The sequence below is a fragment of the Rhipicephalus microplus genome, chromosome 5, assembly GCF_043290135.1.
Source record: "Rhipicephalus microplus isolate Deutch F79 chromosome 5, USDA_Rmic, whole genome shotgun sequence".
Classification (NCBI taxonomy): Eukaryota; Metazoa; Arthropoda; class Arachnida; order Ixodida; family Ixodidae; genus Rhipicephalus; species Rhipicephalus microplus.
Window position 1 is genome coordinate 64,573,546 of NC_134704.1, and position 26,642 is coordinate 64,600,187.

The window sequence follows — 26,642 nt, forward strand, 5'->3', positions numbered from 1 at the left end:
ACCGTCAATGCGTTGTTTGTGTCCTTAACCCGCACAATGTCTTCTTCCACGGCAATCGCACTCGTTAGACGCGCTGCAGCTCTCAGTGCACATCCGAGTTCTCTCGCTGTCACAACACTCAAGTCTCAGTTCTGGGGCCTGTACACAACCTTGAAATCCGTGGATGGCAACTTGAGAAACGGTCCGCGTTTCTTCCACACCAGCGCTTTTCCCCGTTTGACTTGCTGCGCTCCGTGCGTCTTGCGCCCGTCGCTGCCGGCCTGCGTCTCGAAAGGCTTACTCTTGGCGTTGTCGCCATGCTGAGTCTTCTTAAATCGGTCCTGTGCCTTCAGCACTGTAGCCCACTCTCCCGCTTCAAAATCTTCGGGCGTTATAGTCTCCCCTTCGATGTAGTATTCCATCTTCAGCCCACGGTCACCGGGCGCAAGCCAGATGCCCGGCGACGCGGCCCTGGCTTGGCCTAGGAGATAGGCCTAGCCTTGCCACCGCGGGGTAGATAGGAAAATCTCAGAAACTTCGAAAACGGGGACAAACTTGCCTAAACGAGTGGCGTCCGTAGGTACAGGGCAACCTCCTGCAGACCAGCCCACTGACAGCAAGTCCAGAACAAAGCGCGTCCGCCGATAGTCGGTCACCGGGCCGGAGCTCATGCGAAACACGTCCGCACAGTATCTCACTCCAGCCGCGTCCCCATGAAATGTGATGTTTTCATGCCGGACACGGTAAATTTAAGCAGCGCGTTCCGGCATCTCGATGATTCCGAAGAAATTGTCTGGCGTCTCACAAAAATCCTCAAGAATCGCCTTCGATTGGTTATGCGCGGAAACATGTCTCCTTCTGCCAAGTCTCTCGGCGAATGAAGCCGTAAATAAAACGGCAGCTTGATACGTACTTTTAATCATAGTGCAACGTAACACGCCTTGTAGAGGGTTGCGAGCTTTAACTCCCTAAATGTGCCTGAAGTGCATCGTAAGGTGATGAACGCCTGAAACGCGACCACTTGCTGCAGGGTACGCTAAGGCTCATCCCCAGCAGCGCTGGATAGAACGCTGTGGTCGATTCAGAGCGGCTTTGCCTTATCAGACGTGATTCTAACATTGCGCGCCCAAGTTCAGAACAGCAAAGGTGAACGTGCGCGTTCAGTGCGCCCAGGAACGATGCTAAAAATCTACACAGCGAACGCCACGGCCCGGCTTGTAGACTGGTGGCCCTTACCCTCGCAGTCAGGATGTTTTTCATGCAGATCACAGAGGCCTCGTTATTACTGGAACCACGATAATGGGACCTAGCACACTTGTAACGTCGGTGGTGCTGATGAGCATTCCGAACCTTTGCATCTCGCATTCGATTTATTTAATTGAGTAAAACGCATCAAGGAACGTTAACCTAAACGTGTTGTCATACGCTTGGCTTGCAACGCATGCAAAGTAATTTTCACAGCGTACGTAAGTTCTCCGTATGCCCAACTGAAAGTGTCTATTATTCATGTCTAGACCATTGTGTCATCTTTGTGAACCATCTTACCTTCCCATGCTAATTTTGGTTCACGCCAAGAGTTAAGGGGGTGCTCGAGAGCACCCAAACGTAAGCGGATAGATAGATAGATAGATAGATAGATAGATAGATAGATAAATAGATAGATAGATAGATAGATAGATAGATAGATAGATAGATAGATAGATAGATAGATAGACTCGATTGATATGTAGGGTTTAACGTCCCAAGACCCCTATATGATTATGAGAGATGCTGTAGTGGAGGGCTCCGGAAATTTTGACCACATGGGGTTTTTTAACGTGCACCCAAATCTGAGCACACGGGCCTACAACATTTCCGCCTCCATAGGAAATGCAGCCGCCGCAGCCGGGAATCGATCCCGCAACATGCGGGTCAGCAGCCGAGTACCTTAGCCACTAGACCACCTTGGCTGGGCATTGATACGCTTAAAGCCGTCGAAGTTCGCTAAGAAATGCTTTGCATTTAAAAAATGCAGCTTACAAGAAAGGTTCTGTCACCGGGGTTCTGTGACCAGGAATTTCACTATTAATGGAACACGCTGCGCGAAACCATTCCGCCACAAAACGTACGTTCTTCAAAGTTTTACCGACTAGCCATTTATATGCACCATTATCTGCCCGTGGTACTCGGAGCTCGCCTACTTCAGCGTGTTCTCGCTGACTAGCGAGATTCCGCGTGAGGTGCGAAGGTGCGCTTTAAATGTCATCGATCCGAGCATTGCGATGCGCACGGTGCCGCGGCTTTTATGCTTGAGATCTCATATGCGTCGTCTGAAATTTTTCATCTTCATTGTTTATCACTTGTGTGAATATTTGTTATTGAACCACTTACGCGGGCACACGCGGGTATTTTCCTAATTGATATTTTTATGACTGCAGAGAAAGCCATTGAATAGATCGAACCAGCTATTTATGGTGATATAAATTTTATTTACGAAGCATAAAGAAGAGTCCGGTAATGCATGCTTCAGTTTTGTATATCACGGCATGAATAGATGTTCCATATAGAGCGTTTATATGTCGTTCAACACACGTTTGGTGTTGGACTTGAAGAAATATTCATATACTTACTGCAGCCTCAATTAAGGGGTGCACAAGACCCAAGAACTGGCGGAACGCCACCACGTTCGCGCCCCGACTCGGGTGTCGCCTACAGTAGAGGCTGCTAGAGTGTCCCTCGTAGAAACCCTGGTGGCTCAAACTTCTCAGGACCATTAAAGAAAGTTTTCGACTGACTGACTTACTGCGGCTAGATGTTTGACTTGAATTTCTAAGTAACCGATGCACGAAACAGATCATCATCATCTTCTTCATCAGCCTGAGTACGCCCATTACCGGGCAAAATCCCTTCACATGTACTTTCTGATCATACCGGTGCTGTGCTTTCTGCTTCCACGTTATACGTGCAAACTTAATCTCATCTGCTCACCTGATTTTTTGTCCCAGCCCCCTCTTGCGGTGGCTTTGTTTTGGAGACTAGTCAGCTACTTTTTAAAGACCAGTGGTTATCCTGCCTACGTGCTATGCACCCTGCCCGTGTCCATTCCTTCTTCCTAATTTCAGCTATATATATATATATATATATATATATATATATATATATATATATATATATATATATATATATATATATATATATATATATATATATATATTTAGGCCAGGTTTGTTCCCTGACTCTGCTGCGTTCCTGTCTCTTGAGGTTACACCTATCCTTCCATCGTTCACTGCGTCGTCATCAATTAAAGTAGATCATTCTTTGTAAGCCTCCAGGTGTCTGCTCTGTAAGAAAGTACCAGCGAGATGAAGCTGTTATATGCCTTCCTCTTGAGGTACAGTGATAGTTTGTCATTCATTTAAGAATGCTCGCCTAATGTGATCCTCCTCAGTCTTATTCTTCTAGTTATTTCACTCTCATGATCTGGCTCCGTGGTTGCTACCTGTACTAAGTAGACATATTACTTCACGACTTGCAGTGTCTCACCCTCTATCGCAAGGCGCCGTTTTCTGGTGGAACTGTTGCACGTTTCTTTAAGTTTTATGCTTATTAATTTTCAGACATGCTCTCCTGCTTTCAGCTTTCGCCTATCTTTCAGCTTCTCCGTTCACCTATCATGAGTTGTAATTCTTGCCCTCAGTTACTCATCAATGCAATGCCATCAGTGAATCAAAGGTTACAAAGATGCTTCTCTTTGACTCTTATTCCTAACTATTCCCAATCTAGGGCCCTGAAAATCTCTTGTAAAGGTGTGGTCAGTGGCATTGCAGGGGTCGTGTCCTTCTGCCTTGCGCATTTTTTAAATAGGATTTTCTCGTATTCTTCATGAAGGACTATGGTTGCTGTGGATTCGCGGTAGATTTCTTCCAGTATCTCTATAAAGGCCTATAGTCAATGCCCTGATTACTCAGTGCATGTATGATTGTTGATATCTCTATTGAATCAAATGCCTTCTCATAACCTATGAAGGGTATACGTATATAGGTTGGTTGCAATCCTCACATTTCTCTATAACATGATTGACCGTGTAAATATGAATGTATATAGTCAATTGTTGATTATTTTAGATGAAATCCTGCTTAGTGCTTTCGTTGAGTGAACTCTAACGTTGCCTTAATTCTATTAGTGAATAGCTTTGTAAATAGTTTGTAGTCAACGTACAATACGCTGATGAGCCTGACATTTTTCAAGTCCTTCACGTCCCCTTTTTTACGGAATAATGTTTGCATTCTTCCAAGATTTTGGTACTTTCTCCGTCAGGAGACGCTTCGTATACAGGGTGGCGAGTATTTCTATTTTCTCTGCCCTGTTTCAGTAGATCTGATGTTACCTGATCCACACCCGCAGCTTTGCCTCTTTGCGTTACTTCTAGGGCTTTCATTGCTTCCACTGTCGTCACTGGTAGAATGTCGAATTTCTCTGGTCTATTATTACTTTTTTTACGTTACCATCCTGATTATCTCGGCTGTTGTACTTATGTCTGTTACATCTTCTGTAACTCCTCTGTTATCTCAACTATTCTATTCATATTGGTTGTGATTTCGCCATCCTTTTCTGTTAATGCATACATTCGACTTCTTTCCTATGCACAATTTTGTCTTTTCAGCTTTGAAGCTTCTTTCGTTCACTAAAGCATGATCAATTCTTTCCGTGTTGTTACTGCTAAAGTCGGCTTTCATACGCCAATTGATTAACTTCGAAAACTCCGCCAGCTCGAGTTGCTTTGTACAATTTGAGGCTTTCATGGTTTGAAGTTTATTAATGAGGTTGTTCGTCACTAGGGATAGCTTACAAGTGTCATGTAGAGTGAATGTAACACTGACTTATATTGCGGAATTCCTAATAATATAAGCCAGGTTTCAATTCATTGCATTAACTCTACGGTCGCTCTCCTCGATTACAGCCACGTATCTATTCTGAAACGAAATTCTGTTTTCGTGTGCTCCCCCCTAAGCACAAGCTCACTCATTGGCTTCTTGCGTATCAGTCTCTGCCGTTTCTTTCTCGAGTCTTGGCGAATTCAGGACCTTACCATTCTATGGTCACTGCACCGTATCTTGCCAACTACTTCCACATTCAGTAAAAAGCCCTGATGTCAAGAGAGTATAAAGCTTATTCCATCTTTAGTTTTGCCATTAGGAATCCTCTACGCCCACTTATGGTTAGCCCATTTTTTTGTAGATAGATAAATTATTGCGTTCTGCGAATTATGCAAGTAACCAACGTCTGCCATTTATAGAAACGATGCGATATTCCCCCACTGCATAGTTTCCTATCTTCTCTCCTACTCTGGCACTAAAGTGTCCCATCAGTACAGTAGGCTGTGTTTATACCATGTTAACTGCTGAATCGACGTTCTGAGAAGCGTTCAACGAAATGATCATCATGGCTGGAAACAGGCGCGTAGGCCTGTGACCCTTTGTCGTGTACCTCTTGTTAAATTTAATTAAATAATTGCGATCCTCTTACTAATGCTATAGCATTTCTCTAAGTTGCCAAACAAACTTTTTTGTATAAACAATCTCACCTACAGTTCTCTTCGTCTACTAAGCCACGATAGTATAGGACGTCTCTGTTCTTCAGCAGTGTATAAGCCTTATGTGTTCTCCTAACTTCACTGATCCCTATAGCGTCCCATTTATCACCCTCTCGTTTCTCGAACAGCAAAACTAGACTAGCCTCACTAGATAACGTTCTATCGTTAAACACAGCCAATATTAGAATTTAATGTCAACCTGTCCAGCGTTGTTGCAGAAGGGGCACCTCCATTCTATTGCAATTCCATTCCGGGGAATCGCAACTTGCCATAATACCACTCTTTTCAATTTCTCGGCCCATTTCAAATCTGGGAATGGCCAAGAAAATCAATTCCATTTCTACAATTCTTCAACGTAGGAAAGGCATATTTTGATAGCTTTAGTGGGCTAAAAATGATTGTAACAACATTACTCTGATGTCATCAGATGAATAAGAACTGTAAACCTACGCTCAACACGTTACCACGGTAGAGTAATAGTGGCTCTGTGACTTATCTCGTGTAGTAAAACCACACTAATTGTGTGATTGTACTGGGACAGTTCTACCGCTACCTATGGTATTTCCATGATTAGCACAATTCTAAAACTAAGTAGTAACATCTCGCAGCGCATACATTTACTTGTTTTCGAACATACCACTTTCGTGGCGTTTTTTTACTACAGCTAGCAGCTAGTAAAGCTTGCAACTTTTGCCGTTACTAACCAGGAATGCTTTCTTGGTCTTTTTAACTAGGTAACTACTAATCCACATACGTTGCAAAATTTCTCGTAAACACCGCCGTATATATTACCAATCTTATTTTGTCGATTACTTTGAAATGAAAAATTCGTGCTGAGTGATGATACACATGGAAGGGCAGACGGTGATGAGTACAAAACGTTCATTATTTTTCTAAATGCTATGGCTGTTAACCACGGTGTGCTATTCTAAAGTAGCAGCATAAGTAGCCTTCACACAGCTGCTACAGTATACGATACCGGCTATGTCTTGATATTATATGTGCGCGTTTGCGTATATGTCCTCATCTGTGATTCGTTCCTGCCTCTATGTATGTTGTTGTGTTGCGTATCTGCCATGGTAATTACATGAAATAATTTGTGGACACCTAATAATCTTCATGGACAATTGCACCTCACTTAGTACCCCAAATATACTTTGGTAATCAAGTTATTTTGATGTGGCAGCGTACATGCACATATAAACGCCCGCTAACAAAAATTTAGTAGTGTATTAAATATTCGACTCAGCACTATTCACTAACTACTTTACAAACTAGCAAGTTTCACTAACCTGCGTTTTGCTACCTTCGCTTATAAGGAGGTTAGTGATTTTGGGGAAAAGTAAATGGTTAGTATTTAGTTAGTGAATAAGCAGGCCTTTTTTCTCACAGTGCATGTTTAAACCAATGATGTTTTATTATTGCTTCAGCTTAAATGCGTTAATGCTAAAATGACGACCTAGCGAATCGTCGCGTCCCAGGGGATGTGTTGTGGCACCAACGTGGTTACGTAGGATCACCTGCTTTGGCTTGATACTCAAAGCAATGCTCTAAAAAGGCCTATCTCCCACGATCTGCATGATCCAGCTTGTACAATTCATGGCACACACCGTTCACACAGCACAGAGTTCATCGTGTACGAATGTGCGCTGCGCTGACCTACAGAATTTTGCGATAGAGTTTCAGGCAAAGGCACCCGTGTGTTTAGGCAGGGGGGGGGGGCGCAGTATTGAAAAAAGAAAAGGTGGGGTAATATGTGGCGACATTGCGCGCAAGCTAGTATACGAAAGCTTGCAGTAAACACAAGCATCGCACCAGTGTCAATACACATCAAAACTTAGCAAATGACATTTTCGAATATGCGTCCAGGTATCCGGGGCGACACGAGCAAAAACAAAGTGAAGGATGGGGAGACGATTGACGGATGGATGGGTTTATATGGCTGTAGACTTTAGATCGGGTGGTGGCTAACGCCACCAAGCCCTAATACTTAGTGAATCAAAAACTAGATTTATTGTTTCCTTTAAATAGTGTGGTTGAGGACTGGTACTTTGCAGTGAAGGGTTTAATTTTCAGTCGTGCCTTGACTTTAGCCACCAATCAGATAACCTCCTTCTAGTTAACTCTAGCCGCTTAAAGTCTATTTTGTTCTCCCCGTCCCTAAATCCCAGTTCTTTGAAAAACTCGGCGGCATCATCCTGAACTATAGGGTGAAGTCCTTTACAGAACATTATCAAGTGTTCGGCAGTTTCCTCCTCCTCTCCATGCGCACTGCATACCGTGTCTACCCCTTCATATTTGGTCCGATATGTCTTGGTTTGCAATACTCCCGTCCTCACCTCAACCAGTAAAGAACTACCCCGAGTATTGTCTTAGATCCTTTTCTTGGCAACTTCCTGCATAAAAGTTGGATAGATCTCTGGTTCGGACTTCATCATGGCAATTCTCCCCATATTGGCCTGAGCCTTCTTCACCTTTATCTTAACCGATAGTTCTTTTTTTTTGGTTTGGCCCCCTGCTGTTTTCCAAGTATTTACCCGTCAAGTAGGGTAGCATGCCGGATACTAGCATCTGGTTAACCTCCCTGCCTTCCTTTTTTCTCATTAGTCTCTCTCTACCCGTCAATTTTCTGGTTCGCTTCCTCCATTTTGTATCGACATTCTTCATGTACAAGTAGCTGAAAACCTTCCTAGCCCAACGCTCCTCTTCATTTCTCTCAATTGCTTCTCAAATTTTATCTTGCTGCTAGCTTCCCTGCCCTCAAATGATGTCCATCTCATATCGCCTTGTTCTCCCTGATTTGGTGTATTCCCGTGAGCTCCTAAGGCAAGACTACTCATTCCAGGTTGCTTAATTTCTAATCTTGCTCAAACTTCAGATATCATGCACAATACCGCATTTCCGAACGTCATACCAGGAGCCATGACCCCTTTGCATATTCCTCTCACAACATCATACCTATTGTAATTCCACAGTGCCCTGTTTTTCATCACTGCTGCATTCCGGTTACATTTAGTTGTCACGTATATTTCAGGTTCCCTTAAGTACTCGGTCCCATTGCTTATTCATACGCCCAGGTATTTCTATTTATCTGTTATCTCTAGCGTGACCTCCTGTATTATAAGCTCACTATACTTCATTATGATTAAAAATCATGACTGCTGATTTTTCCTTAGTGAATCTGAAATCTAACCTATCTGCCTCATTACCGCAGATGTTCATCAATCTCTTCAAACCTTCTTTGTTGTCGGCCACTAGCACTATATCATCTGTGTACATCAATGCTGGTAGTGCCTGTTGGATGGATGGATGGATGGATGGATATGGCTGTACCCTTTAGATCGGGCGGTGGCTAGCGCCACCAAGCCGTAATACTTAATGAACCAAAAACTAGATTTATTTTTTTCTTTAAAAAGTGAGTTTCAGGATTCGTACTTTGCAGTGAAGAGTTTAATTTTCACTCGTGTCTTGACTTTATCCACCAATCAGATAACCTCCTTCTAGTTAATTCTACCCGCTTAAAGTCTATTTTGCCTTCCCGGTCCCTAAACCCCAGTGCTTTGAAAAACTCTGCGCCATCATCCTGAACTATAGAGTGAAGCCCTTTACAGAACATTATCAAGTGTTCGGCAGTTTCTCCTTCCTCTCCACACGCACTGCATACTGTGTCTACTCCTTCGCATTTGGTCTGATATGTCTTGGTTCGCAGTACTCCCGTCCTGGCCTCAATTAGTAGAGAACTACCCCGAGTATTATCATAGATCCTCTCCTTGGCAATTTCCTGCTTAAATGTTCGATACATCTCTAGTGCGGACTTTTTAATCATGCCCATTCTCCACATGTCAGGGTTCGTTTCCTTCACTTTCTTCTTAACCGATAGTTCTTTTTGGTTTGGCCACCTGCTGTTTTCTGAGTATTTACCAGTCAATTTCCTGGTTGGCTCCTTCCACTTGGTATCCACATTCTTCATGTACAAGTAGCTGAAAACCTTGCTAGCCCAACGCTCCTCCCTTCTACATTTTTACACATTTTAAATACATTTTTACGCCATGTCTTGTTCACTCAAAGGACGCCAATTGGCGTATCGTCCAAACGCGGTACACGTTCTGTAGGAACGCAAGCGGTGTCCGTGTGCGCTGCAAGGAACACTCATCGGCGTCGGAGTGACGCACAGCCCGCAAGCTCGCACGAGTGAACAAGATATGGTGGAAGAGCCATGTTGCCAGACTGCATTTTCTAAAGGGTCTATTGATCAGCCAGAAGGCGCCCTCTCGAATCAGGAGTAGTGTGTCTCCACATATCACTTTTGTCATTGAAGTATCCACCTATTATGATCTCAGTGCCTTTGGCCTGATGCAATAGTTCCTGTCAACACATATCCATTCGGGACAGTGGCGCTACTATATTTACTTCGGTCTACTATCACAGTATCACAATGGTGATAGTAGACCGAAGAGATCACCAGTGAGTGCTGCCTGCCTTCCTGTGGCAGAGCAAGCTTCACTGTCACTATGTGCCTGTACTGCTTGCTTGCTCATGTGGTATCCATAAGCATTGCCTCTTTTCCCACCATATTGTTGACATTGACTGGAGCGAGGCAACGTACTTATGTCATTAATGATAGTCATATTAGAAGAAAATACATCATGTTCTTTTTAACATTGGCAAAATCGGATAACCGATACTGTAACTCCAATAAGCTTTGCTCTGACAGGACATTTGTACATCGTATTCTTCCCCAGCAGTTGGAAGCGCTGGTGTGACTTTCTGGTTTTAGACTTGACTTCCATGCAGACGGCCAGCCTTCGATTCCGACTTCAGCCACTGTGTTTCATATGTGCCTTCATTGAGTTATTTCACTTATCGACAACCTCACCGACGTGGGATCCACATTGTTTTTCACACCGGCTCCTTCACGCTGTCAGGCTAAGAACTTATGGATGGTTTCAGTGTGACACTATAGTTTTTGCCGAATGTTCCAGAGGGTCGGGGCTGCATGTAACCGAGTGTCATTTTTACCAACCAGCTTGTTTCATGCGATACGATTTTCTTTTGCCGATTTCTTATTCAGTCGCAACAGGCCCGTGCTGTCGTCTATATGAGAGATGGCATGACGTGCGTATGTTTCCAAATCCTTGTCATAGGTATGAGTTAGTGCCCTCAAGGTTGTTCAGTTTTCGTATCAAGACTAAAGGAAGATGTAGGCTTGGCATGATCAGAAATCTTTCAGCAGAAAATATCACTGGAGGTAATGTGTCGACAAGTGGACTGTCAATAGCCTAGCTCGACTGATAGTAACTTAAATGATTTATTGCCTTCCCAGATAACAGTGACAATGCGTAATAAAAAGTAGTAGCTTCATATTACGTTCATCAGTGTAGCCTTAAGATTTACCATACATTAACCATCACCCAGTATTTATGTGAAAAAAATCTATTTAGCAATTTCAAAATCCAACGATGCACAAATACGCCTTTCTTGTTTCCGCACTGTTCCTCTTTAATGTATGTGTGGACAAGTCAAAGTCACCACTCATCATTTTCTTTGCGAAGCGATCTATCACAAATAAAACTTTAAAGCGGTGCTCGTTTCCTAATTTTCTGAATAAACGCATCATCCATCTACATAAATAGGATTTCATTCAATACAAGAACATTTCTGTGAAAAGGCGGTACCACGGGGTTTCATAGTTGACTCTATAATTCGCAGAAATTCCCTTCTATGGTGCCTTCGCGCTGTTAGATGAACCTACAAGCAGGCAAGAATATTCTCCGATCGATTCCCATTCCTTCGTCGTATTTTGCTGTGTTTGTTCCCCTAAAGAAAACAATATTTTATAATTAGGTATAAAAGTCTAGTGACTAATTGATTTTGGTATAAGTATATTTCGTAACATCTGCTTCAATCAGGACCGCTAAGCGTTTAACCTGTCCTTGAATACTGAGCACTGCATTCGTACGACAACCTTAACAATTTTCTTATTTGTCGCAGACTTACGTTTGAGTATTTCTCAATAAATTTAATATCCCCCTGGCAGCTCTTCATCGTCCTGTGTGGCTTGTATGAATGTTAGCCATGACGTATCACCACATATCTTCACATTGCAGTTAGGGTATTTGAAGAAGACGTATGACGCAAATGAAAGCAATAGTTAGTATGACCCAATTTGTTTATGATTTTCATATACACTTGTGGCTTTGCGGATCAGAGCTGTCAGGGCAAATCTCATTTGTACAGGGGTGCAATTATAAGCCCGACAACCATGGGACGTCGCAACGCATTACACTTTGACAAATCAGTTTTGAGTCGAATGCGGTTTGACATATAACTATTTTTTTCATGCGTAAAAAACTCTTTATGTGGCTCTTAAAAGGCACAGTGAGAATGTTCAACTTCAGAACCTTAGCGGGACTCTAAAGCCGCACAGCTTTTTGGTCGCCTAGTTCAAAGGTAAGCCAATTTATATTCAACATTTTGTGTCTCTGTTAAGAATACACATTCTGGTACAATTCTCGCACGAACGCAATCTCTACTTACTACGCACTTCAAAAGAAATTTAGAAAAGCCACCGAGAACAATTTCGAAGATTGCCTGTACCAGTCCTTCGCGTACGTCTGCAGTGGGCGTGATTATGAAAACGTTCGAAGGGATCAACTGGTTCATGTTGATGAAAAGAGGCCTATACAGCTACGTGCCTTTTTTATAATATAACCAAACGCTACCATGTCTCTTGTTCCCCTATTTAAAAACAGGCGAAGCTTGCAGTAAGCCTCGAGAGGCTTGAAACAGCGAGATTTATTGATATTTTATGGGGAAGTATGTCATTTAGAGTAAGTTTCGTGTAATAAATGTTGTTTAAAGCCGCTGAGCGAGTGTCGTCTGAGAACACGGTCTGAAGAACGAACCTTTAAAAGTGTCAGATTTTTATAGCAACCCTACGCACAATATACAGATGTTTTTATGACCGAATGCACGAGTTCTTTATGCGATTAGCATTTTTTCATCGACTACTTGGACACCGAATATTTCATTTAAAAATACAACATCCATCAGGCATCATACGACTTCAGCCTACTTATTGTGAAAGTGCATTATTACCACTTATCCTATGTATTCTGTTATGGATATTATCAAAAAAATTCACAGGACCTGTGATCTACTTTGCCAATATAAAAAATTCAAAAGTAAGGTGACAAGAACACTGAAATATTGTATTTTGTGCTCAATCTCTCTATATCTCTCAAGCAAAAGGACAAAACACAGTGGGCTAGTGCTGCAGTCTAGCACACATGATTTTGAACGCATATGTACTTTTCAGAAGTGTAACTCGTTTTATCATTCCTCCTCGCAGTTGTGAGACATGGACGGCTTCCTTGCCAAGTACCTTGCTATAGGGCTTGCTAGTGCACTCGGTAAGTCTGAGCAATATTACCTAAATGAATTATTCGCTTTACTCACCTTTAGTAAGGTAAAGCTGTGTGAAAAAAAGGACAAGAGGCGCAAAGTACGGCCAAGACACCACATGCCCATCTGACTTGCTCATTGTTTCAGTCTGCCCTTGTTGCGAAATTTCATGTCACTCAAGTAATCAACTAACCAGCCTTCCAGGATCTCCTATTGAACCTTTACATAAGCAAGCTGATGCTTAAGCGTCATAGCGAGACCTCACATGCAGGTTTCTCGCACTGTGAAAAAATTTTCATGAATTTATGATAATTTCGGTGCATATAGATGCAAACAGCCCCCGCGTTAAGTCGCAAATCACCGATACACCAGTTAGATACCAATCGAGCCTTTGGCTACTCATTCGGACATGCAACGTTCACCTCATAGAGCATGGAGGCTTCACGCATTTAATTAAACGAAGCTCACAGTAGTATGCGCAAGTATTAGGCTTACATAAGAAACATGCATCAAATTCACTTTTTATTGAACATCTACTGACTGTCAAGTAACGCTAAAGTTCAGCCCACTTCGTACTACCATAGATGGCGACAGCCTTTCTTGGCACTGGAACGAAGGCTACGAAGCCGGGGTATCCGCACAATTTCATTACTCTACGCAAGTAGCCAGGCAGCTCACAGACAATTTCACTTCCAGTTTTGGATTTGCTTGTACGACGCGCTACCACATTTAGAAAAAAAAATGTTAAACGTGAACGTAAGTCTGACGTCCTGATCACTTTGCATATATGCCTATATTCAGTGTACATAGACAACCATTCAGAAAATTACATGCTTATAAGAAGGTTTTCACAGCATTTTCCTGTCGAGCTGCAAATACATTTTTTTTTCAAATTTATCTTGACACGATAAACATCCCCTATACTTATATGCTGAATCCAAAATTAACAGAACTTTGTTTTTCTTTTTTTTTTTTTGCAGTTGCGCTGATGGTTGCCCCCTACAGCGCTGAAGCATTTCCTCCGCCATTCGTAATAGAAGCTGCCGCAAAAGCACTTGAAAACCTTTTTGGAAGGAATGAGCAAAAGTCCGAGGAGTGAGGTCGACGCATAGCCATGTGGCCCTCCTGCAGAGCATGAATGCGCAAGTCTAATAAAATTCAATCAATTCAATGAAGCTGCCGACTGATGTAGACACAATAAATTGGAAACCTTGGAGACAAGTTAACTATACCACAGCATAATGTTGCCACTTTTTTTAACGCAACAGTATTTTAAGCTAGGGTGTACCACGGCTCCACTGACATATTATAAAAGTCACAAATTTTGATATGACCCCTAGAATTCACAAGAACGTTCCGTAGCTTGGAATCTGGAAGTGACGTAACACAGAGCCTATACATGTCGTTTGCTGGACGAATTCACCTCAGTGCTTTTTATTGAACAGGGTTTCAAAACCACAGGCACCGCAACATCAAGAGTACAAAAGATGATGGCGAATACATAGTTATATTTCGAGAAAAAGAATGAAATCTTTAAAGATTTGACATGTTCACGTTATATTTCATCGGCATTTCACTTGACTGCAGTTGTCACTACCTAAATGCACCCTGCAACACCTTATGGAAAGGGTCAGAAAATGGTGCCGGTATGTAGCTAAGGCCCCTGTGAACATGTGAGCCAAATATTATTTGTGTAGCTGGCTATCGACAACTTGGTCTCAAATAGGGCCACATACTGCTTGTTCTTCTTCTCAAAGCTACGCAGCTAATACGAGCTCCGATGGACGATCTCAAAAGTTGTGCACCACGTTGTAGGTACCACAGCCCCCCCCCCCCTCCCCCTCAAGGTAGTGCACATGCCAGAGCATTAGGCGCGCATCTGCATTGAAAATAGCAGCCAAATGGACTAACCAAAAGGAGACGAAATGCTCAGGCCAGTACGTAGAGAGACTTAGCTTTTCTGTGGAGCACAACTCCGTTGCCATTCACCCATAAATAACTACCAGCGTGCTGATGGTGAATATAAGAAAGACTGCGTTTCACTCTACACCTCCATGTAGGCTTGAAAGATTTTTGTTTAAGTTTGCAGCAGGGAATTCCTAAGACAGTTCAGTTCTTTGACGAAACGTTTCACGGGCATAATTGCATGTTGTTTGAAACATGCAACTCATCACACGGAATGTAGCCGTATGCGCAACCTTCACTGACACAAGTCAACGCTTAATATATTGATGAAATGGAAGTAATGCACAATTTAAGCTTAACGTGCAGATAGATATGTGGGGTTTGACGCCCCAAAACCACAATATGATTATGAGAGACGCCGTAGTGGAGGGCTCCGGAAATTTAGACCACCTGGGGTTCTTTAACGTGCGCCCAAATCTGAGCACACGGGCCTACAACATTTCCGCCTCCATCGGAAATGCAGCCGCCGCCGCCGGGATTCGATCCCGCGACCTGCGGGTCAGCAGCCGAGTAGCTCAGCCACTAGACCACCGCGGCGGGGCAACTTATCATGTAACATCCTGTGATTATCAAATAGTCTTCGTGGTTTGAAGCCGGCGACCGTTTACAAAAGGTCCGCACGTTAATACGAAAATTCTTTTAAGGCCACATAATAGACAAAACAGATGTGCAAACCTGAAGACGGATCGTCAGACGTTCGGTGATGCCTACACTACAAAAAGACAACGTCTGCGTGTGCCGAAAGGCATACTTCACCTGAGAGTACGAAGCGGCGAAGTTACATGCGTGCTGTCAAACATGTAACTAGGACGCCACTTTCTCATTCTATGCGCAGCGCGCGTTCCAGCGTGAGCTACACAAAAACAGAGATCCTTGACAAACTTATCTTTGACCGTTCATCTCACTCGGATTGAACTATATGAAGCTAAGCTTGTACTGGGCATACTGCGCCAATTAAATTCAATCTACAGCTTTGAGGAAAAAAAACTAAATCAACGTTTAACGTTCGTGCTGACTAGTTGGCTACAATGCTCCAAAATTACTTTGTGTCTGAGAACTCTATCTGTTCTACACAGGAAATATATTTAGTACAAATAATTACTCACGATTTCTTCTTTTATTTGCAAAAAAATTGGGACTTGCAAACAAATGAATAGGGAAAAGATTCTTAATCCTAAACCTTTCGCGCTCAAGTTCTTTTAATCATTGTTAATTGATGCATAACACTTACTTTTGTTCAATCTGGCTACAAGTTTGACAATAAAGTTAAATGGCATGGCACCTATTATTACTTACAGCCTGAGCTGTGGCTACTCTTCAAATGCACTCAGACAGCTCTTCCCCCCATCTTTGGCTACGCCACTAGCAGTTGCTATATAATTCACCATCACAATCATCACTTAGCTACCTGCACAACTCTGGGTGAGCGAAATATTATTGACAATGCTGTATTACTCAATCGCTTCCATGATACTGAACAATACAGTGTCCTTCTATCTGCTCGAAGGTGCTTCACTTCGGCATACGAGCACCCATGCAGCTCTTCTATCAAGGCTCACACACGGGCTGATAAGTTTCACCTATCTTAGAACATCATATTCTTCGACAGCTTGACACGGCGCTGGCGAGAACATAATGCGACGTGTGCGCCTTTGTCAATGTATCCCACTATGTTTGGCACTGGGGAAATATTGTTTCACGCATTGCTTTCCAATATGATTGACAGAGTGAGGTTCGTAGCAGCATTTTCTGCTCCTGCATCCTACAATATCGCTCGACGTGTGAGATATCATGCGATGTTGGGCACAAATTTCGTCTGCAAACCTTCAGAGTTGCATATTCTGCTGGACAGTGTAATTGGGTGATATGGACTGGATGCCTTGTGCTTCATCTGTCTCCCAGTTATCTTACCCTTGTGGATGGATGAAATTGCGACAGTTGATTAAAAACAACATGAATAAATTTTTCGCTGTGGGATTCCCCAAAATGCGGGCACCATGAAAAATTATGCCAACTTCATCTTTCTGTCTGTTTCACGTTGCAATTTCGGCAGCCCCCTTGGCTGCCAAAAAAGCGCTGATGCGGGTTGCACAGGTGCTGTCATCACGGCTGCATGCTTTGTCGTCTAGGTCTTTGCATTGTCAAGTAGGGGATTGAGCTCTGGCTGTTATCCCAGCTGCTTGCGGTTATAGCTCGACGGTAATGAGTTTCGGGATTTCTCGTTTACGTCGTAGAGTTGAATCGTAGCTCTGAGTGAGCGCCCGGCACGTTGACCAGCGCTACCAACGCACATTCACAAGACTCTACAAACGCGCATCATGTCAATCAGACTTTAACGTGATTTCTTTCGCACGGTGCAGTGAACTGCTGCGTCATTAGACTAAAGAGGTCTGATTAAGACGACTCGGCAACGACGCAAGTTGCGCCTTCATTCTATAGAAAAGAAACGCTGACGATGCTGCCATAAAGAAGGCACTGTAGTTGTGGTTACGCTTTTTATCATTGGACTAGTATTATTGCGTAACGGTTTGTTGTCGGTGTGGAATGGCTTAGATGGGCATTGTTCCACAGCGGTGTTTTCCCGTCGCCCATTGCTTCGAGTGGATTGCACGAACAGAGAAGATTGCTTCAATAAGCCCCGCGGAAAGGCAATCATCTCGACCGACGAATGTCGCACTTAGGTGAGGGGAGAGATGTGCCATCAGGCACATAGCGTGACCAGGGTGACCCTCAGGGAAGAGGGAGAGGTTTCTAGCCATGCAATAACTATACCACTTAATCCTTCATTAACGCGCAGTGGCAGAAGTTCTTTGCTGGAACAGTGAACTCGCAAAGGCATTCTGTTGCATAACCATATAGACGTATACGCACAGAGAAATGAGGAACAGGGTAAGGGGTGCACTACCCTTAGTTACCCAAGAGGAGGGCACAAATTCAGCCCCATACTTTCACATAACAGGGAGAAAGGCCGCCACTCACGAGGTGGGCAGTCAGTCACGAAGTGAGCAGGGCTCCAGCTAAGAACTTCTGCCTTCCGCGTTGATGAAGAGTGAGGTGGTAGTTTATACATGAGCGCAGGCGTGTGTTATATACGCTTTGGAAGATTCCACATCGTGTACCAGTTTCCTTTGTGTGCTTGTTGATGCCATCATTACGCACTAAAAATGATATGCTCTCTCGAGGTTCACCATCTAGTGGCGTCTCCTACAACAAGATGTAAATCCCGGTCATTGGCGTTAGTCGTTGAGATATAGATATGTGCTGTGCCACCAGACGTCAACGTGCGTGCATCCACGTCAAATGGTGTCGCGACTATAAAACACCAAGAAATATTCTACAAACTTGCATATCCTAATACATGCCAAACATTAAACTACTTGTGTGAAAAAACATTTAACATTCACGTTACACTGGTTTCTATGACGAATGAATCAGTTTTTTTTTACTGTGCTGGCAATTATATGGACCCTCTTGGCGTATTTTTGTAGTCGCCCGTCACGTTCCATATATTTATGTGCCTAGAATGTGCACCCTTGCAGATTCTAGCCTAACTTCTAAATTATGCCGATACATTAAATGACGACTAGGTCAATTTATTTTATTTATTTTATTTATTTATACTTATACCTACAGCGCCCTCTGGGGGCGCTGTTGTATGGGGGTTGACAAATTCAAAGTACATTTAAATCAGTGGGGACAAGTTGAATTGCACGGCACACAAAAAATAAAAACAAATAAAGATACCTAAATCAATACCAATTGGAAGTTGCTAATTGTTGCCCAAGGTAAAATAACATTTTTATGTGTTCTGCTAATATGCTTACATTCACCGCTCTAATTCACTTACTTTAGAAGCAGCACAGCTGGGCAAAAAAATTCAAAGAGAAAGCTGTACATCGTGTTAATAACAGGCCCGCTGGCTGGATCGCCGCCATACCTATCAAATTTCGATGCAAAATGCAGGGAAAGAGCATGCGAGCTTGGCCGGTAGGTAGACGTGCCGCAATAGTCAGCGCTTTGAGCGATTTCGTTTGTCGAACCGAATGGTCCCTATTGTTCAGGGGCCTAAACTTGCTGCTGTGTACCACCCGGAATACGGTCAATTTTCTCGTGGCTCTTGTAGCACTATACGAGAGGTCACACTAGTGCATTAAATTCCCGGAGTTCAATTAGATGTGAGAAAAGCTACCGTCGTTGAGCCGTCTCCGAAAAAAAATCTTCGTACGCGGCATTTCTAGCACGGACTAATTTCTACCACTTGAAATTGTTAATCGAGAGCCAAATTTTTATATCTAATACCCCAGCCAAGGTATTTGAGGTGCAATATCCTTTGCCATATGAATTTCTCGAACTATGGGCCAACTACCTCAACCAAGTTCTGAGTTTAAAAAAAATCTGTTTTAACATATTCATTTCGCCAAGATCATTTTAACTCAAGGCACCAATGAAACGTAATTGGTTGCAGAAAAAATAAAACAATTTTTTGGAGGTCAGGGGGGGGGGGGTGGTTTACTGGGCACATAGGCGTGCACTGGACGATGATTAATGCGTACGTATATGCGGGGCATGCAAGACTCTAAAAAAACTATATTGCATAAGTAATGTTTCAATTATAAATATGATTTAGATTGGCAGCAGTATTTTCTGCAATGACGACATCCTTCAATAAAGAGACAGGTTAGATAACGTTGTGGTTTCTACATTGATCTGTAAAATACTCCATGTAATTACCCTGTCTCATATATATTTCTTTCGCTTCATTCGTGTCTTGGTCTGCGGCTTGCATGATGAAATTCTGCTTATAATAAAAGAAGTGTGCGATTCAAAGGATAAAAACTCAAAGTAAGGAAATACGTTCTCTGGAGCAGATAAATACGACCCAGATTTGTCGTTTCAGTTTAAACACGTCAGCTTTGAATTCCGCAATGAAGTATTTCAACTCGTGGGTTAGAAAAAAATAGCGGAAATTTTCCTAAAACTAATATATGGAGAACTAAAATACGACCTTAAACATGCACGTCAGAAACTCACTTTTTATCTTCCTGCACTGATCTTCCATTTCCGTCGTTGCCTGATTCGTCATAATACTGCGGCTTTTTAAAGGCACACCACGGATCGGCGTCTTCAGTAACTGCGCCAGACCTGCGATATTGCAGACTTCTATCAGAGAACAACTCACAGCTAAGCCATTTACCTTCAGCAGGTCAGTCATATTAATCTGCTTGCTCGCAAACAAGATATTGTTTCGTTTAGGCCATTTTATTCTATATATATATATATATATATATATATATATATATATATATATATATATATATATATATATATATATATATATATATATATATATATATATATATATATATATATATATATATATATATATATATATATATATATATATATATATATATATATATATATATATATATATATATATATATAAGGTACGGGATATGGCACAACGGGAGCGTTGTCAACAAGGATAAATATATTTATTTTCCAACAGTTTTGGGAGGGGTCCTCCCTTCATGTCAGTATAACTCATCCCCTGATGAAGGGAGGACCCCTCCCGAAACTGTTGGGAAATAAATATATTTATCCTTGTTGACAACGCACCCTTTGTGCCATATCCCATAGCTTCACGAAGACTAACTGGTCCATTGAATTATTACTCCCACAATATATATATATATATATATATATATATATATATATATATATATATATATATATATATACAGTTCAGAGCAAATATTAGCAGCAGTACAGAATAGTACTCCACTCCAGTAATCTTTCTTTACCTGAAAAACTTAATTGTGCACATGAATAAACAGCATTTTCCTAAAAAATAGAAGAGTTCAATTTTTTTCTGCATATAATATTGATTAGGAGTATTTAAGAGGCAGATCTGCCATCCTTGTTTTCACTTAATTTGCAAAGAACAAATAACAATCCTGCAATAAGCACCAGCCATTCCCTAAGGCATACCTGCTGAAAATAAATATTAAAACTGGCATAACTTGGAGATTGAATGCCACGAAACTGTGTTTGTTCAGTGAATTGTTTCTCTCAGAATTTTGTTTCCTGAAGGGAAACTGAACAAATATTAAACACAAATACATTTCAGCATGTAATCTCGAAACACCGGTTTACGAAAATGTTGCAGCACTCCGAACTTCATTTAAAGAGGTATTCATTGTTATGTTTCCGTTTCGACCTACTCGCAATACACGTTCTGTTGGCGAGCTCAAATGAGTGTAATCACATCCTCATTCCACGTATACTTGATGTTCTGCTTCTGCAGTAGCAAAAGTAAAGCGTATACAGTTTGCTCTACAGGCCGCAAACGGTTCCTAAAGGTTCACTGAGCTCTGAAAACACTCAATGCGTCTCGTTTGCCATCTGTGCTTTCTGTGGTTTCCACGAAACAGTGGCGTTAGTAAATTCAATGAACACGCGAACATAATATTTATAGATGTATAGCATTTGTTACACAGTCATATAGCGTTGTACTGTGCTTCAGAATTTCTAACACTATGCTATTACAGAAACGCATACTTCAAGTTTCGCGCAAGTGTTGTTTTGCGCTGGAGGCCGGAAAGAAGAGGAATGTGACGACCCCATTCGATAATTGCGGCAGCATTACAGAAGTGCTTTTTACTACAGTGTCTAGAAATATACTGGCTAGTGTGCTGAGCGCGGGCTAGGAGATGTCCCCGCAGCTGATGACTGCCGGCGGCGCCCGCATGGTGCGCTGCTGTGCGAGGGGGTGCATTGGCGCGCTTCGCAAATGCTGCGAAGCTTTCAGGAGGCTGAGCCACGCGAGGCCAACTTTTATTTCTCTGTCTTTTCGGAGTGTTCTTTACAAAATGCTTTATTGTATGAGAACTACTCGATTGCTTCAACAGTATTAGCACTTTGCAATACCAAATGAAGATCATCTCGTGACATACGTTTTACCATCCGCTACCACCCAACCACACAGAAAAAAAGATAAATTCAGATCCCTCGTAACTTGGGAATCAATTCAGTGCAAAGCCTGCGGATAGAAGGTGACTCTGATGTAATCTTTTTTTAACGAAACATTACGAAGGGGCGCCAAATACATCCAAGAAATTGGATAGCCAACAGTGCACCCAGAATTGGTGTTTTATGAACATTAGGCTCTTCTTGCAATGTACTTCGGAGACCTGGCGTGGCTCTGTGGCAGAATACTTGATTTTTACGCAGAATGATTGGCTTCGATTTTTCTGCTGGGACACAAACGTTTTATTATTTGCATTCATAGGGTCAACGTTGCAATCGTCAGCGCTTTCTCGACGGTCACACGTTATAAAAGGAGGTTTGGCAAGAAAGGTTTGATGGCGTACGTGACGGGATGATTGATATGTGGGGTGTAAAGTGGCGTACGTGACGGGATTGTGACATTTATGTCAGCACCAGTGAGTCATATTCATCAAACCATGTTAATTGCCCACAGTAGTTTTGGTTTACCCTATGTTAAAATAGTGATCGTGAGAGCATCCAGACGTAGGCGATTTGATAGGTTTATTTATTTATTTATTTTATTTATTTATTTTTTTTATTTATTTTATTTATTTCACAATACTGCAGGCCCTTCTCGGGGTCATGCAGGAGTTCTGTTTTAAAAGTTGTTGCAAACTCTCCAGATTAACCACTGCAAGGTTAGACAGGTCAGATGGCACGCTTTTTATTGCGACCGAAAACAGAACATCAGTGAAAGACGGTAGACAGTCATTAAAAAAAATCCTTACTGACAACCAAGATACAATCAAGCGGGAGAAAGTAACGCAATGTGAGCTAAATGGGAAACAATTGGGAACAAATTAAAGTGGACGAAAACACAACTTACACTCCTTCGGCAGGGACCGGCCAAACTTGTAACATTCAAAGAATGCGTTCTACGCCCTATTATTGAAATGCAGTGCTCTACCAACATTGCCACGTTTAATTGCGCAGTTTAATGTATAGCCGAGAACACGGCCGCTGTCTAGCTCGATTGGCAGAGCATCGGACGCATCATTGAAACGCTGCAGGTTCAGTCACCGGTGCCGGCGGAAAGTCACCTTTTCGTCCACTTTAATTTCTTGAACTTCATTTGGAAATTACTTCAAATAACGACCCCTATTCTTTCAAAGGATTCACAGTATATCAGTTGTTTTAGTAGTGGTGCGTTTATAAAAGAATACGAGACCTTAATCTGCCCGGCATTTGTTGAATGAGCAAGCCAAATATCCACGATGATCAGTAGGTGAAGCAGCGGGATAGTTCGGTGTTGCCGCAAATCACCCGAGACGACGACCACTCATGCAGTAAATGAGGGACAAACCGGTGTACAGTTGCGCACAATATTTGTTGGTAATAAACGGTATGTTGTGTTGAGTTGTAAATTTCGTTCTGCTTTCATTACAGCTATGTGGTATCGGATACAGCCTCAAGTTGGCAAAGACATCTGTGCACGTTCCCCTGGTCGTTGCTGATTGTTTACAGTCACTTGAATAGCCTCGTTGAGCATATAGAGACGTCATCAACTGCACAAGACAATCGTTGTCCATGAATATCATTGTCATCGTTTCATCGTCATTGTGCACATCATCTCCGGCGAACGCCAGCGCCTCCAACGGACGAACCTTTAACCTTAAGCAGCTCGGCCCTAAAAATGCATGGCAGACAAAATTGGGAATGAAGCAACGTAAAAGTGATCGCATATCGTGACTTGTATTCAGATAGATTTTTATGCATGTAAGTATTATTACTGGCCTACCGAATCATAATTGTTCTAAACGCGAAACTTAGCAGTTACATATGAGGTCACAAAAGCTGACCGAGCCTCTTTCTTACGTCATCACACGCGTAACACGTTCCGAGTCACAATGATGCTCGTCAAAGACGTAAAGATGAAATTCAGACGATAGTTCGTGGTGATGTACCACGTCTTTATAGCACGTAGTATGCCGCAGTGACAGTGCACCACATGCTTACCGTCTAACTACGAAGGTGTTAATTGTAGAATGCACTTTAATAAAATATTTACGAAGCGTAGAGCTACAAAGAGCAACTACAACTTTTTGCTGGGCTAGTTTAGGCGTTTTTAACAGAAAAAATATGGCGCCAACAAGGCGAACACATGCCACTTCTTGTGATCATCCCGTTGGCTGTTTATTTCTTTCGTTAAACAAAAAAAAAACACCTACGGCAAGCCATATCGAAGCTTGTAATAGCGAGTACTGTGTTACAGTGAACGAATAATCAAATATTGTTTATAAATGAATGAATATGTGAACTTTATTTGGTCCTCCGGAACGTGCTTTAGCACGTTGTGGGCGGCTCCCATGTCGGAACAGAAAGACAAAGTCTCTCTGCTGAGTCGCGGGTCCGATGGACTGCCCATAGCTGTTGTTCAAGACCGGAGCTTGCAATAGCACCCTCCCATTTGGACGGCGTGGTGACTTCCCCACATCGTAATGTGGGGCACCGCCAGAGCATATATTCCGAAGTATATATTATAAATATATCGTGGCAGTAGGAACATGTATTAGTTCGCTGTATTTCGGGATGAATTTTGTTCAATAGCGCGGGATTAAGGTACACTCCGACCTAAAAAAGCCTGAGTATCAGAGCCTGAGGTCTGCTTAACTTTGTGTGCGGTGGAGGGTATTGACTCCACGCCATGTAAAAATGTTTTGTCAATTCATTATACGAGGTGGGAGGGTCACGGTTCTCCAAGACATCAGCGCCGCGCCCCTCCCCCCCCCCCCCCCCGATAGCTAAACGGTTTACTAGCCCTCGCGCCGCTATGTGGGCTGACTCATTGAGATTCGGCGGGGCTCCCTCAATGCGTCCCATATATGAGCTGTAAACCAAACGAGTGTGTGTGGCTCGATGTCTTTGTCCCGAAGAATTCGCAAAACTAGTTCTGATATTGTTCTCTTGGCAAATGCTTGGACCGCTGACCACGAGTCGCTGTAAATTGTAGACCTCCTGTTATCCAGCTAGGCCAACGCAATCGCCACTGGCTCTGCTACTTCAGCCACCATCGTTCGGACCGTTGTCGAGTTGGTGATACCACCCTCGTGGTTGATGCTCACTGCCAATACGCCATCCCCTCGAGATTGATATCGGGCAGTATCAACAAAGGAAAAGTCCCCGGCATGTTCCTGAGCCCTTTGTAGTAGAGCATTTGCCCTGGCCTGTCTTCTACCCTTGTTATGCTCGGGCTGGACATTTCTCGGGATGGGAACAACGGTGATTTGTTCTCGTTGTTGACGAGGAATGCGGCAGCAGTGAGACTTGATTTCCATCAGTGGAATCCCCACCTCCCGCATGTTTCTACCGGAATGCGTGGTGGACAGCCTGGCGAATCACGCCCTCTCATGTGCCTCTGCAATTTCTTCCAGCGTGTTGCGCATGGCGAGACGGAACAGTCTATTCGCGCTTGTGTACATGTGAAGCCCGAGAGCTCTCTTGATGTCCTTTCTAATTAACGCGTTGAGCTCATCACGCTCCGACCTCTGCCAGTTGTGCATGGCTGCAACGTAGGGGAAATGACACATCACAAAGGCGTGCACCGGTCTAACGAGGTTATCTTCTCCAAGTCTCTGTTGCCTGTTGGCAACCTATTTTACTAGTCTGATGGCATTGTGAATTTTTCTGGCGAGACTCATGACCATCAGGTTATTGGAGTCGTTTGACTAGATGGTCATACCTAGAACCCGGAGCGAGTCCACCCTCGGGATCAAGCTGCCCTCACCTATCCTAAGAGTGATGTCAGTAGCTTCTAATGGCTTCCACCCTCTCGGTTTGGGGCCCCTGCGATCGTGCCTGTACAGAAGCAGTTCCGATTTCTAGGGCGAGCACCGACGACCAGTCAGTTTAAGGTAGTTTCCCGTGACTTCAATAGCTTCCAGTAGCACAGCCTGTATTCGTCCTTCGCTGCCACCGGTACACCATATGGTGAAGTCATCAGCATAGATGGTATGATTAATGCCATCGACTTTGGAGAGTCTTTGAGACAGACCGATCATAACGAGGTTAAAGAGGGTAGGGGATAGTACTGATCCGTGTGGCGTCCCTCTGAAGCCAAGCTTTACTGGATCCGAGACAAGATCGCCGATCGTGAGTTTAGCCTCTCTGTCAGTGAGGAATGATTTTATGTGGTCATGGAAGCGCTTGCCGAGCCCAACGCTTCAGATCTGACTAAGCACGAACTGGTGCAAACCATTGTCAAATGCCCTCTACAAGTACAGTCCCAATACGGCTCTTATGTCCCTTCTGTTCGTATCAATAACACGATATTTGATTAGCTTCGTGGCATCTTGCGTCGAGAGGCCCACCCAGAAGCCTATCATGATGTGGGTATAAATGTCGCGTTCTTCCAGGTATTGGGTAACCCTGTTCAGGATAGCATGTCCAGCCACCTTAGCTACGCATGATGTCAGAGAGATGGGCAGGAGGCTATCGAGGCTGGGAGGTTTGCCGGTTTGAGGATGAGGATGGTGGTGGCAGTATTCCACATTTCTGGGACACTGCCACTCTTTCATACCTGGCTGAAGATATCCGTCAGGTACTCCACTGACCTGTCATCCAGGTTTCTCAAAGCCTTGTTGGCGATCTTATCAGGACTTTGGACTGACCTGCCGTTTAAGTCATGCAATGCTTGCCTGATTTTCTCGCTTCCAAATTCTGCGCCCAGTTCTGG